We start from the raw sequence: 10918 nt of genomic DNA on the forward strand, positions 1-10918 counted from the left end.
TTTCGACAAGTTCAAGGTGTTGACTACGATGAGATTTTCTCACTCGTATCGATGCTTAAAGTCTGTCCGAATCATGTTAGCAATTGCCGCATTTTATGAAATCTGGCAAATGGATGTCAAAACTGCATTCCTTAATGGATTTATTAAAGAATAGTTGTATATAATGCAACCAGAAGGTTTTCTTAATCCTAAACGTGCTAACAAAGTGTGCAAGCTCCAACGATCCATCTATGGACTGGTACAAGCATCTCGGAGTTGGAATATACGCTTTGATGAGTTGATCAAAGCACATATTGTTGAATTCATTCATGATACTACTGAAAATTATTATGAGGGGAGAATATATGCTTGTAGGAATTGCAATAATATCAAAGTTTCCTCTCTATGTGTTGAAAATCTTGAAGCTATGCCTGTTTTTCTTTCCTATGCTAGTTGATTATTGTTCTCATAAGTTGTTTGCTCACAAAATCCATATGCATAGGAAGTGGGTTAGACTTAAATGTGTTAGTAATATGCTTCATGATGCTCTCTTTATGTTTCAATTCTTATCTTTTGTGCGAGCATCATTGGAATCATCTTGCCTAGCTAAAAGGCATTAAAGAAAAGCGCTTGTTGGGAGACAACCCAACATTTATACGTACTGTTTTTGGTGTGTCCACATGATTAAGCTACTGTAGTAATCATGTTTTATAGCTTTTGTTTCAATAAAGTGCCAAGTAAGACCTTTAGGATGGCTTACGGTGATAGTTGTTTTGACCTTGCTGACAAAGAGAAACTTTTGCGCGCACGAAAATAGTTTTCATAATTCACAGAAGCGTGCTATTGATCTGATTCTTTTTTCATCTGATTGGTACACAAATTGCTCAGGTTTTCCTAATTTGGTAGAATTTTTGGAGATACACGAGTATTCGAATGATACAGATTACTACAGACTGTTCTGTTTTTGACAGATTCTATTTTCTATGTGTTGTTTGCTTATTTTGATGAACCTATGAGTAGTATCGGAGGGTATGAACCATAGAGAAGTTGGAATACAGTAGATATTACACCAATATGAATTTAGAATGAGTTCACAACAATACCAAAAGTGGTGATTTATTTTCTTATACTAACAGAGCTTACGAGTTTTCTGTTGAGTTTTGTGTTGTGAAGTTTTCAAGTACTATGGAATAAGGAGTGGCAAGAGCCTAAGCTTGGGGAGGCCCAAGGCACCCCAAGGTAATATTCAAGGACAACCAAGAGCCTAAACTTGGGGATGCCCCGGATGGCATCCCCTCTTTCGTCTTCGTTCATCGGATTGAGTCTTTAAGGATTTGAGAACACTTGATGTATGTCTTGCATGTGCTTATCTGTGGTGACAATGGGATATTCACGTGATCTACTTGATGTATGTTTTGGTGATCAACTTGCGGGTTCAGTGACCTTGTGAACTTATGCATAGGGGTTGGCACACGTTTTCGTGTTGACTCTCCGGTAGAAACTTTGGGGCACTCTTTGAAGTTCTTTGTGTTGGTTGAATAGATGAATCTGAGATTGTGTGATGCATATCGTGTAATTATACCCACGGATACTTGAGGTGACATTGGAGTATCTAGGTGACATTAGGGTTTTGGTTGATTTGTGTCTTAAGGTGTTATTCTAGTACGAACTCTATGATAGATCGAACGGAAAGAGTAGCTTCATATTATTTTACTACGGACTCTTGAATAGATTGATCAGAAAGAATAACTTTGAGGTGGTTTCGTACCCTACAATAATCTCTTTGTTTGTTCTCCGCTATTAGTGACTTTGGAGTGACTCTTTGTTACATGTTGAGAGATAGTTATATGATCCAGTTATGTTATTATTGTTGAGAGAACTTGCACTAGTGAAAGTATGAACCCTAGGCCATGTTTCGAAGCATTGCAATACCGTTTACGCTCACTTCTATCATTAGTTACCTTGCTATTTTTATATTTTTAGATTACAAAAACCTATATCTACCATCTATATTGCACTTGTATCACCATCTCTTCGTCGAAGTAGTGCACCTATACAATTTACCATTGTATTGGCTGTGTTGGGGACACAAGAGACTCTTTGTTATTTGGTTGCAGGGTTGTTTGAGAGAGACCATCTTCATCCTATGCCTCCCACTGATTGATAAACCTTAGGTCATTCACTTGAGGAAAATTTGCTACTGTCCTACAAACCTCTGCACTTGGAGGCCCAACAACGTCTACAAGAAGAAGGTTGTGTAGTAGCCATCACACAGCGGCAGCGCGAGGGTCGGTGCAGCCACGGGAACGACCTGGAGAGGACACCCTCGAGATGGCAGTAGACCGCGGGCTGCGACACTTCGACCCGGAGGGGCGACGCAGCGGCAACGCGCGGGTTGGTGCAGCCGCGTGGAGAACCAAGGGGCGGTGGCGCTGCGGCTCGAAGGGGCGACGCAGCGGCGGCCCAATACTCGATTGGTGTAGGGCATGCTGTACTCGGGGTAATCTTCATGGGACCTGCAGAGACGCATGCGGATGGTTGATCAGACCGAAAGCACGGTGGGCGAGATCAAGAAGAGTGGACCAGTCGTGGCAGAAGCGGGACATGAGCTGTGCACGAGAGCTGAACCGGACATCGTGCATGCGTGCAAGTACAAACTCGCACTGGATGCATGGACGCGCGATCAAGACAAGACATATGCACGTGATGCTCAAGTGTACTCGCTGTAACGTGGATCTATGGGTCAACTCGGGCACCCGAGCAACCCACGTACAAGCCGCGCGGATGGACACGCATGTGGATGATGCGAATAGCGGCCGCCTCCGATGTGCTGCCAAGCTTCGGTCGCGGGGATACAGCCAATGGAGGCCGCATGCGGAAATAAGCTAGGGGGAGACAGGTCGGTGCAGTCGCTATCAGGTCGGAGTAGAGGCGCACTGTAGACGACGGACGGTGATGGGCGACGTAATCCAATCTTAGACCGAAAAACCAAAAAGGAAGCACCGATCAATGCGACAGGTGGAAGAGAGAGAAAACCGGATCAAGCGACCAGGAAAAGGACTCTCTAAGGCAGCCGGTTAACACGACATGCGAACGAACCCTAGGTATAGGCGGCGTGGCCCCCGGCGGTGGTCATGGAGGCCGACCGGCCCGGGGGCGGTGTGCGGGGCGGAAGCGTCGGGCGACGACTAGGGTTGGATCGGTTAGGCAAGGGAGAAAGGAGATCGACAGAATATGATGGATGTTGTATTGAGCCTCACAAGCGCGTATATATATATATATATATATATATATATGAGTACAGAGTTTGAGGACAAGAAGCCTTTCTTAAAAATAAGGTAGGAGTTAGATTATAAATTTTAGACTATCAAATATATGCATACCAAATATATCTCTAACAAATCTCTCGGATATGATTGGTACACGACTGCGATGTCTGGTACCGAGCGCACCAGCGTCACCTTCCCAGCCATGAAGAGCGCGAACGTCACTGCCGGGTTTATGTGCCCACCTGCATTGCACACGGAAGGCGACAATTAGTTCAAGATACACTCATTTCTATTTATTTCTGTGACAAGTAATTATGGATGAAAAAAGTATGTTGTGACACAGATGTGTATATACCTATCTGAGACGCCGCTGGTAGAGTAGACGAGGACGGAGACGGTGGCACCGAAGGAGCAGGCGACGCCGAGGTAGCTGACGCCGGTGCATCGCTCATCGGCGGCGGAGGACTGGTTCCTGTACCCGACGACGGTGGCTTCCACGTAGAGGAGGACGAGAGAGGCCGTGAACTCGCCGATGAGGGCGCAGTACAGGGACCACGTGGTCAGCTCGCTCGTGTCCAGAGTCCGGATCGCCGGTGGGTCCGAGTACGGCACCCTCTGGACGATGATATCTGTTATCTCTTCGTCGGCGGTGACCACCTTCTCCACCTCCTTGGCTGCTATGATCGTCGTCGACATGGTCAGCCGGCTTGGTTGGAACGTGTGTGTATGGCAATGGCAGTCTGGTGATAGGAGTATCCACACCAAGAGTGCAAGCTTAAATAGGTATGATCGTGGTCAATTGCTTGCAAAGCTGCATGCGTGAGGGAGACTCTGCTTGGATTAGATATTTGGAGTTGGAGGAGGTTTTCTCCTTGGAATCTACTACATGTCCAAGAGCTTCTACTGCACAGGTGATTAACGTAACGGCTGAGGTGGAATGTAACAACAATAACCCTAAACCTACCAAGCTGGTACTAAGCTTTTACATTAATCACATAACATTTCTTACGTAGGTGTAGCATTGCTCTTCCAGTTACCAATTATGTCGAGCGGATCTTCATCCATTGTCCAATGTCCAATGGTGCATCGCCCCATTATTTCTGTTGAGTATATTGATTAGATTGAAAACATAGGTTAGACTAGGAAATATTCTGGCTTGCCTTGTACTCCAAGTAGATCATGTACTCCTATATATGTGCCCACGAAGCTCAAGCAATATAACGAGCTATATCACCAATCCTCTCTCTCCCTTTTAACAATTTCTCTTTTCTTATTCTTAACTGATCCCTAAATACATGGTCCTCAATTTTGGATCTCACGGCTTCTCCCCTATCCTAGACACTATTCCCAGATCTTGCATCGCCATATACCTGTTTCTTCCCTAGATCAAGCCACCCCGTACCCCCGGTGTGCTAGGCGGTGGCAGTGGCGGTCGATGTTGTTCTCATGAAGGCATGTTGTTTCTTTTGTTGTTCGTTGGTGTTGCTCGATGGGCATCGTTGGGGAAATCATCGTCTTGATCAACAACTTCTTCTTCCGAGACTTTGTGAGCAAGATCATCGGCTTGGTCTCATGATATTGACTAACTGCTTGCCTATGTCAGGGTGATGCCCCTGTCGTTCCGCTTGGCATGTTTGCCAATCTCTGTCGTACGTGGTGGCCTACTATTGCGTGGGTTAAATGAGGTTTGGTACTTTAGTGGTTGAATTTCTCTATGTTTTCCATTGCAAGTGAAGCTATGGTGGCACAACGAAGACGAGTTCGGCTAAAGCTTCGGAAAGAATATTGAGGTGTATGGCATGGGTTGTGATCTCCCATTTTTTTAGGGCTATTTTGTCTGTGGATTCAATTACTCATTATCTGGTTCTATCTTATGTTCACTTGATCATATTTGCCTAATAAAACATATTGATTTTTTTAATGTGAGGCCAAGTTTGGTTGCTTCTTCAGTTATTCTGTGAGCTTGAATAATTAATGAGAAGAATGAGCCATGCATGGTGATGATGTGTAGTCAACTATTTAGGTTAGAAATTCTGAGATTCTGAGATGCATTTCTGTGACGCTTTGTGCAAAATCAAGAGTCTGTTCATAGTACGGGGGATTCCTTCTTTTGGGGAAAAAAGAGGGAGATTCCAAAGAGTAATGCTTGTTGGGGTATGCAAGTATCGTCCGAAAACCAGGCTTTGAGTGGTGAACTCGATTCTGGTTGTTTGCGTTAGAAAATGTCAAGAGTGAGCAGCGCAGTGTAGCAGTCATGAGGAGCAGCGCAGTGGCCGCAATGTCAAGAGTGCTACACTGAAACGGATCATCAGGAGAGACCAAGGAGTGCTCATGGTGGTGAGCCGGCACCAGAGGCGTCAGCCTTATAGAAGAAGTTGTATGCCTCGGCCACTTCCATCTACCACATCGCTTCACGGTCCGGCTGCGCAGAGAGATCCACTATCTTGTGCACCTGCAACGATCAAGTTCAGGGATGCTCAAGTAAGAGGCCGACAACATGCACCGTGATGCAGGATATTCCTATGAAATCTCACGTGTGGTAAGCATTAAGAATACATACAGTAACCACCTACTTCAGACAAAAGCTTTCATTTTGATTTACATTGGTAAGCCATGGTAAAGTGGCAATTAACTGGAGACTGAACACATAATCTAATGATAATCTAGAGAGTCAAACAAAAAGGAATCCAAAAAACTGCAGGCGTGAAGCTGGCGTCTGGCGCGGATCCCAGAGGCGATTGCCTGGGTATCTGCAGCTCTAATCCCGAGAGGGATATGCTTCCCATGCCGCGGCACATGCGATATAGCTCATTTGAATTGATTTCTTCACTATTTTCATTGTTGTTTCCACTGTTTGGTGCCCCTGTAACATCACCAGACGACTCATGCGCAGTGTTAAAAGGGTTAGCCAACATATGACCATCACAATTATTAACGCCCCCTTGATCATAACCGGAGAGACTAGGAGGGAGCAAGAGGATTTCTTCTTGCAGTAGGGCACCGGCGTTAGGGTGAAGATCTGAAAAAGGAAACTTTATCTCATCGAAAACAACATCACATGAGATGTAGACTCAACCAGTGGAGTTGTTAGGGCATTTTACATCACTACTAGGAAAATGGTTATACATAGAACTTTACCAGTAACGTGTGTTTGGGACCGCACGCTACTGGTACATACCAGTACCGCTTGGTAGAAAACGCGCTGCTGATATTAGTTAGCAGCAGCGTGTGTTTTTCTAGGGCACGCTACTGGTAAGTGTGCCACACCACACCTTCAGAACCATAATAGTAGCATGGGGTATAAAAACCGCGCTACTACTAAACTGATAGTAGTAGCGCGGATGTGCAACCCCATGCTACTACTATGAATAGATAGGATCAGCTAGTCGGCTCACTTAGTAGTAGCGTTTGTTCCTGAGGCCGCGCTACCATTAGGAACTTAGTGGTAGCGCGGCTCACGGGTATGCGCTACAACTAAGCGCACACCTCCCTCCCTGCCTTATCCCCCCCCCCCCCCCTCTCTCTCTCTCTCTCTTCACGTTCTCTCCCCTTCCTCCCTCTCTACAACCAGTGATTCGCCGCTGCCGTCACCTCTGCCGCCGGCGTCAAGCCTCCAGGGAGCGAGCCCTTCCAGCTACCCATCAGACACACACCCGCGGCCCCCGTTCCCCCTCACGGGCCCCGCGTCTCTCTCGAGGCGAGACGAATCGCGCCCGCCCGCCCGCCTAGGGTTTCCGCCGCCGCCGGAGAGGGAAGGGGAGGGGGTGAGGAACTGAACCGGAGCAAGATGGTACGTGTGCTCGCCTTTCGATCACTCTCTCTCGATTTGATCCCTACTCGAGCTTTGGATTCATCTAGGAAGGCCCGTTTCTTAGTCGCGTGGCTCATGATCCGATTGGATGATTCGGCAGGCCGGACGACTCCTCGGGCAGCTCCTCGTCATGGGCGGCGCCGTCGTCGGCAGGGCCGTGGTCCAGGCCTACCGCCAGGCAATCGTCAGTGAGTGCCCCCTCTCCCTCTCCCTCTCCCCCCTGCAAAAATATTTGTTCCCTGCTTCCCTTCCTTTGCCCCTGACAATGTGAATGAATCCATGGTGGTACTGTATTTGTTTGCCGGGAAGGATAGCTGTAGCGGGAGAAATTTTGCAGCTCTTCCTAGATGGCTGGGTATCTAGCTCACAGCGTCCATGGAAAAACATGCTTTCTTTTACCCCTTTTATTTAAACATGTTCTAGTGTTCCTTGCTGTCCGAAACTGAGTGGTGGTGGTGATGGGATTTGTTTTAGACTTAATGGGCATAATCTTCAATCTGGAATGCTACACTACCAAAAATGTATGTATTTTATACCTGATTTACCTGATCATGCTCAAGCACCAATCTGAGTATATACCTGATTTACCTCTGACGGAAATAGTTTTAGTCTCTGCTGTATGTGTTTTATACTGCAGTAAATTAGCATTGTTAATTGAAAAATACTTGTACTACAGAGTGGGAGATGGGGCTACACAAGCACCAATTCATACATGCATGCATACTGTACCAATCCCGTTCATCAATTATGTGACCAAATAGTGTTTCTGAAAATTTACATACTGTACAAGCACACATGGTGTTTTCTGAAACCTTAACCAATTAGTTGGATGCTACATGTTGATTTTCCAGGTTATGAAGATGTGTCCATCCGGAGCCATTAAAACAATATGCTACATATACTGGGTAGATATCTCTGATTATTCCATTATTATGGCGGGCGAGGAGAAACAATATGTACCGTGTAGTATGCTGAAGTATGTGCCATCCCTGATGCAGAGTAATCCATTGGAGTTTTTGCGATGCTTGCTCTATTCGGCTTTGAGTTCGAGTTCGCTAATATTGTGTTCTGTTTTCTCTGTATTAAATAAAGTGGTTGAGGATATTCAACAAATTGGTGTCGCAGGTTCTCAGTTCATGGAATCATTGGTTGGATCTTCTTCCAATGCCACAACACGTGTATGGACACTGTAGAAAAAAATATGTGAGGCGTTTTGCTGCAATCTATCCATACTGCCCAGCGCATGTTGTAAGTGAAGTTTCCTATGAGATTGCTAACAGTTTAGTGAACGTAACTGTCGCAGTTTATTCTGTCCCTAAAACAGATGTAGATGAAGAATTAATATGTTGTTGCAGAGAAGATAGATAATGTGGTGTCTGAGTTTTAGCCTAGAAGCAGACACATAGTCCATGAACAACATATTAATTTTTCCTTAAGAACGTTGCAACTGTCATCTGGATTGGGACAAATTTATCCGAGTTGATACTAACTCCATCCTTGATTTCATCATATATGTTTAGGTGTTTACTTCTTTTTCTACAACCACCAGCACTCAAATTTCCCATCTAGACATGTGTGTACTCCATGTTTCATTGAATAAACAAAAGAAGAACCATAGACTCACTGGCAGGTTCCTTATCTTTCTTTTTGTTGAGAAGGAGTTCATGATTATGATAGAACTTGGCAAGCTTCATTGATAATGACAATTATTGTTAGATGCAATTCAGGAATATATCTTGACCAAGTGAATTTTCTTAGATTATGGCATTATGCACTCCTATACTTTTAAGGATTTGGTTTTCCCAACATTACACGCTATACATGCATGTTTGTCACCTGCACCTAATTTACATACTGTATGCGTTGCCACTTGGCACTTCTACCCTTTTTCTATTCTCCATATCGTGTAGCTATTGTTTTCTAAATTTTCCATGTATGCAGATAGCAGCCAATTAATAGAAGCTATAACTACAGAAGTAACAGCAGCCTGTTGGCGCTCTTTTATGATGTCTACTTCCGACTGAATATTGGTTGGCATTACAAAGCTAGGTAACATTTATATCTTCAATACTCACATCATTTTTAATATAGATCCAATATTTTTGCATCTCAAATTTCTCTTAGCTTACATCTAGAGATACTTTAAAGAATAGTCTTCTCTTTCTTGCTATCTATCTTATGACACCATGGAAATTGATCCCGCTACAAATTTGTTCATATATGAGCTCTTTGTTGGCCGAATTTGGCAGCGCAGATACTGCAAAAAAAGGATACTGCTCCATCTTTTTTTTTCACATACCTGTTTATATTCTAGTAGATATTGATCTCTGTGATCGAAGTGTGTCTGTTTAATACCTCTAAAATCAACAATTGATACTTCTTGGTGCAGCATTGTAGCTTTATTTTTACACGATCAGATTACCTTTGGTATGCAGCATGCATCCAAACTATGTTGTATATCTACAGTAGTAAATGTATCATCTTAATAGTGTATTGAAGCTATATTACTTCGTAGCTCGAATTTTAGGATTTCTCCATGGTTATTATAAGTTATGTAAAGCAATGTTTACCTGGAAGTGTAACTATAGTGCCATTCTTATCCTTTAATGTACCACCCATTGTTCTTATTGATGAATACTGTTACCCACATTATCCTAACTCATATAATGATCTTTAGGATTCATGTTTTTTTCTTTTTTCTTTAGGATTCATGTTTTTTCTTCTTTTTGCTTGTTATTATGCATTACTATGAGTTCGTTGTATTGAGATTCCTTGCAACTTCAGGCACCTGAGCTATTTACAGAAGGAGGGGACCCGACCTTCTTCATGTCCCGCGGCAGTGTCTTCCTTTGATCCGTTCGTGCAACAAGGAGGGGACCTGGCCTTCTTCATGTCTCGTGCAACAAGTAAGGACTAGCCTCCGGCTGTTATTATTGATGCATGCGCATGTGCTAAAAAGAAAGAAAATACCCTGCGGGATTTGAACGCTGACGCGTACTAACAAGTTTTCACTTTCCCGACTTGGCCGTAGGGGTGATGGACATTGACTACGACAACCTGGTGGGCGTCGTGCTCTTCAACCACTCAGAGGTGGACTTCGCCGTGAAGCCTGGCGACCGCACCGCACGGATGATTGTCGATGTGATCGCGACGCCGGATGTCGCCGAGGTGGAGGACCTCGATGCCATCGTTCAGGGTGAGGGAGGATTTGGGTTGGGTCCGCCGGCGTCTCAACTCCGAGCCTTGCTAGATACATGTAGAGAAGTGGTCTGTTTAGGCTGGTGGTGGAACATTAGGGAAGGTACCCACCTTTGGTTGTGTGCGTTTAATTTATTTTGCACTGGATGTGTCCCTGATTTCTATCTATGAATAACGCATGTAATTTTTTTTAATTCATAATTTGTTAGTAGTAGAGCTAGGGGAAAACTACACGCTACTAGTAGCTACCATAGTAGTAGCGCCTGGTATACTAGAAGCGCTACTGCTATTTTGTTACTAGTAGCGCGGGTTCAAATAGTTGTAGCGCGGATGGCACGGCGCTACTACTAACTATTTTAGCTATAGCGCGGGATAAAAAACGCGCTACTGCTAAAAGTTTTTAGCTGTAGCGTCATAGTAGTAGCGCGGGAACCCATGCTACTGGTATGCAAAAAACCTACGCTACTGGTAGTGTTTTTCCTAGTAGTGCATCCTTGTGTTGGGCATTGTACCCAAGAAAAGCACATTGTGTTGACCTAAACATGAGCTTGCGCTTGTTGTAAGGACGTAGATTAGGCTAAACTAGTCTTACCTCGATGTGAGGGGACGTGTTGCATGTTATAGGCAGGGGCGCAGGATCCCTGATAGCGCATACATGCGG

At 44.6% G+C, this 10918-nt stretch overlaps 1 long non-coding RNA gene and 1 pseudogene across 1 annotated transcript; one reads left to right on the forward strand and one right to left on the reverse strand.

Moving 5' to 3' along the window:
• Positions 1 to 2218: 2218 nt before the first annotated feature.
• Positions 2219 to 3944, reverse strand: LOC123157249 (uncharacterized; annotated as a pseudogene).
• Positions 3945 to 6785: 2841 nt separating this feature from the next.
• Positions 6786 to 10428, forward strand: LOC123163808 (uncharacterized). Its single transcript, XR_006482001.1, has 7 exons — positions 6786 to 7038; positions 7160 to 7247; positions 7911 to 8035; positions 8185 to 8307; positions 9001 to 9108; positions 9844 to 9965; positions 10091 to 10428. It is a non-coding gene; the product is annotated as an uncharacterized lncRNA (long non-coding RNA).
• Positions 10429 to 10918: the final 490 nt, after the last annotated feature.

The sequence above is a fragment of the Triticum aestivum genome, chromosome 1D (assembly GCF_018294505.1).
Source record: "Triticum aestivum cultivar Chinese Spring chromosome 1D, IWGSC CS RefSeq v2.1, whole genome shotgun sequence".
In the NCBI taxonomy this organism is placed as follows: Eukaryota; Viridiplantae; Streptophyta; class Magnoliopsida; order Poales; family Poaceae; genus Triticum; species Triticum aestivum.